Raw genomic sequence first — 4,202 nt, forward strand, 5'->3', positions numbered from 1 at the left:
GAGTAGGTGTAGGGTAGGTTAGGGTTGGTTAGGTTAGAGTTGGTTAGAGTTAGGGGTTAGGTTAGGGTTTAGGGTAGGGTTAGGGTTAGAGTTAGGGTTAGGGTAGGGTTAGGTTAGAGTTAGGGTTAGGTTAGGGTTAGGCTAGGGTTAGGGTTAGGTTAGAGTTAGGGTTAGGTTAGGGTTAGGTTAGGGTTAGGGTTAGGGTTAGGGTTAGGTTAGGTTAGGGTTAGAGTTAGAGTTAGGGTTAGAGTTAGGGTTAGGTTAGGGTTAGAGTTAGAGTTAGAGTTAGGGTTAGGGTTAGAGTTAGGGTTAGGGTTAGGGTTAGGGTTAGGTTAGGGTTAGGGTTAGGGTTAAATTACACTGTTACATTACAGTGGCATGTAAAGTGTGGTGTTGCGGCAACCTTTGCTGCCCGCCGTGGCTTTGCTGCTCAATGTCTCTCGTTTGCATTTACAGGTTAAACACAACAAAATGGTGCTAATGGTGCTGCCGCTAATTGGATCAGTGTCTGTGTCTGAGGTTCTGGTGGCCCTGACAACAAGCTTGCCTGGTCTACCTGATGGTCAGGTACTTTTACACAGAGATCCCCGCGGGGCTCCGCCGTCTGCCTGGCCCCACGCCTCTGCCAATCATCGGAAACGTGCTCGAGATTGGCAGGAGGCCTTACCTGAGTCTCACCGCCATGAGCAAACGCTATGGAGACGTCTTCCAGATCCAGATCGGTACCCGTCCCGTGATCGTGCTGAGTGGCATTGAGACGGTCCGCCAGGCCCTGGTCAAACAGGGGGAGGAGTTTTCCAGCAGGCCCGACCTGTACAGCTTCAGGTTCATCAACGAAGGCAAGAGTCTGTCCTTCAGCACCGACCAGGCTGGAGTGTGGCGAGCCCGACGGAAGCTGGCCTACAACGCTCTGCGTTCCTTCTCCACCCTGCAAGGGCACCACTCCTGAGTACTCCTGCATGCTGGAGGAGCACATTTGCAAGGAGGGAGAGTATCTGGTCAACCGGCTCAGCAGTGTCCTACAGGCCGACGGCAGATTCGGAGCCTTTCCCTCACATCGTCGTCTCTGTTGCCAACGTCATCTGTGGAATGTGCTTCGGGCCGACGCTACGACCACGATGACCAGGAGCTGGTTAGTTTGGTTAACCTCAGCAATGAGTTTGGGCAAAGTGGTGAGCAGCGGTAAACCCGGCAGACTTCATCCCCGCGCTCCGATTTTTGCTGAGCAGCACGATGAAGAGTTTTGTGGACCTCAACACCCGATTCACCACTTTTGTGCAAAAGATTGTCAATGAACACTACGCAACCTTCGATAAGGTACCTTCAGAGTTCAGAATGAAACACAATGAGACATTATTCCTGACTCCAGTCTGACTTCACACATGATCTGATTGTTTTTCAGGAAAACATTCGGGACATGACGGACTCTCTCATTGACCACTGTGAGGGACAGGAAGTTGGATGAGAACTCCAACATTCAGGTGTCAGATGAGAAGATTGTGGGAATTGTCAATGATCTGTTTGGAGCAGGTAGCCTGAGTTTCCTGAACATTTGATGTGATCATAGCAACAGTTACAAACGCTCACAAAGGCTTGGCTTTCTTTAGGATTTGACAACCGTCCTCAACTGCCCTGTCCTGGTCCATCATGTATCTGGTCACCTACCCTGATGTTTCAGGAAGACTTTATCAAGAACTGAGTAAGAAGAGCGTTTTTATACGACAGAAATCCTTGGGTTTAATAGGAAAAAGTTTTGAGTGAAAAATACATGCAAATGCTGCTTCTTGCATCCTCCTCATGAGCACGACAGGTTCAGTTCTGTTCTTTGTCTTTTCAGAGAGCAACGTGATCAGAAATCGCAAACCTCGCCTTTCCGACAAACCAAATTTACCCCTTTTGGAGGCCTTCATCCTGGAACTCTTTCGTCATTCTTCTTTCCCTGCCTTTCACTATCCCTCATTGGTACGTTCCATCTCTTTGAATATGAAGATGTTTCCTTCATTCCTTAACCCTAACCCCTAACCCTAACCCTAACCCTAGCCCCCAACCCTGACCCTAACCCTAGCCCCCACCCCCTAACCCTAACCCTACCCTTCCTTCCTTAACCCTAACCCTCTAACCCTAACCTAACCCTGACCTAACCCTTCCTTCCTTAACCCTAACCCTAACCCTCTAACCCTAACCCTAGCCCCCCAACCCCTAACCCTAACCCTAGCCCCCAACCCCTGACCCTAACCCTTCCTTCCTTAACCCTAACCCTCTAACCCTAACCCTAACCCTGCACCCTAACCCTTCCTTCCTTAACCCTAACCCTACCCTCTAACCCTAACCCTAGCCCCCAACCCCTAACCCTAACCCTAACCCTAGCCCCCAACCCCTGACCCTAACCCTAACCCTTCCTTCCTTAACCCTAACCCTAACCCTCTAACCCTAACCCTAACCCTGACCCTAACCCTTCCTTCCTTTAACCCTAAACCCTCTACTAACCCTAACCCCTAGGGCCCCCAAACCCGACCTAAACCCTAGCCCCCAACCCCTGACCCTAACCCTTCCTTCCTTAACCCTCAACCCTCTAACCCTAACCCTAACCCTAGCCCCCAACCCCTGACCCTAACCCTTCCTTCCCTTAACCTAATCCCCCTAACCCCCTAACCCTAACCCCTAACCCCTGACCCTAAACCCTAACCCTTCCTTCCTTAACCCTAACCTCTAACCCTAACCCTAACCCTAACCCTAGCCCCCCACCCCCTGACCCTAACCCTCTAACCCTACCACTAACACCTGACCCCTAACCCTAACCCTGACCCCTAACCCTAAACCCTAACCCTGACTAATGCGCTCTTTCATTCGCAGCACTTCCAAAGACACGTCTCTAATGGCTACTTTATTCCGAAAGACACATGTGTTTTCATCAATCAATGGCAGATCAACCACGATCCGTAAGTTCTTCTGAGCTCCTCCAGATTTGTGATTAAAATAGTCTCGACTAGGACATTTCCGAGCAGCTGGCTCAGCCTGCCAACAGGAGTTCTGCTGACACAGGAGGGTAACCGGTCTTGTCCCACACACTCGTTTATAGAGCCTGAACACCCCCCACACACGTTTGTCCAGGCTGGATTCCATAGATCCCATAGAGCCGCTGGTCCTGTGTTTGCCCTAACCCTAACCCATTTCTTCTACAGTTTGTTATATTTCATCTTTGTGTGCTGGTTTCAGTGAGCAGTGGGAGGACCCGTCTTCCTTCAACCCAGACCGTTTCCTGAGTGCTGATGGCACCGAGGTCAACAAGGCGGAAGGGGAGAAGGTGACGACGTTTGGTATGGGGAAGCGCCGCTGCATCGGAGAGATCATTGCACGGAACGAAGTCTACCTCTTCCTGGCAATCCTGATCCAGAGGCTGCAGTTTCTCCCCATCCGGAGAGACCGTGGACATGACCCCAGAGTATGGTCTGACCATGAAGCACAAGGACTGTCGTTTGAAAGCCAGAATGCGAACAAGGGACGAACAGTGACTTCACTGAGAACCCACTCTGTTTGAGAAACACATGTGGCCGAACAATGTGACTGTTACGGTGCACAGACACATGCACAGAGGTGTGAAAGCATCTTTCTCAGAATGTCATGGCTCCAGACACCAAATGCTACCAAATGCTACCAAATGCTACCTGCAGTCCCAATCACACTGTAGCTAATGAATGTATCTGACAGCATTTTCATGAACAAACTTCATGTTTCACGTGTTTGGTTCAGCAACATTGCTGTTCCTCGTTTATGAAGTATAGAAGGAATATTGAATATTGTTCAACGTACTTTGTTTTTAATCTCTCGGACAAAAAGAACTAGTTAAGTATTACTATTGAGATCAATGACACCATTCAGCATTTTTTATCACTGTAAAATGAACATATACCTGTTCTGTTTTAATTCACTTAATCTTTTTTATTACATATAACATGGATGTAAGAAACCGAAGCTATCGGTATCCCAAAATGAGATTATTGGGTGTATATTCGATGAATTCTTATGAAATCATCTCATGTGACCAGCTTTGTAAACATGTACAATTAATCTTTGCACAGTAAAAAGCCTCTCTGGACACCAAAAGACTCGTAGCGTTTCCATCAGCAGAAGTCTATAAAATTGGGTAGTTTTATCTTCACTGTGATAATAGTTGTGACTGAGCTCATTCAGGCAGGAATTCA

General features: G+C 48.5%; 1 pseudogene across 1 annotated transcript; it reads left to right on the forward strand.

Annotated features, from left to right (window-relative positions):
- The first annotated feature begins 471 nt into the window (after window positions 1–471).
- On the forward strand, window positions 472–3,878 carry LOC115252110 (cytochrome P450 1A1-like; annotated as a pseudogene). The gene is made up of 6 exons (XR_003890557.1): window positions 472–1,317; window positions 1,403–1,530; window positions 1,592–1,699; window positions 1,838–1,962; window positions 2,854–2,939; window positions 3,217–3,878. The product of XR_003890557.1 is annotated as a cytochrome P450 1A1-like (transcript).
- Window positions 3,879–4,202: the final 324 nt, after the last annotated feature.

Source organism: Takifugu rubripes, chromosome 13 (genome assembly GCF_901000725.2).
Source record: "Takifugu rubripes chromosome 13, fTakRub1.2, whole genome shotgun sequence".
NCBI lineage: Eukaryota > Metazoa > Chordata > Actinopteri > Tetraodontiformes > Tetraodontidae > Takifugu > Takifugu rubripes.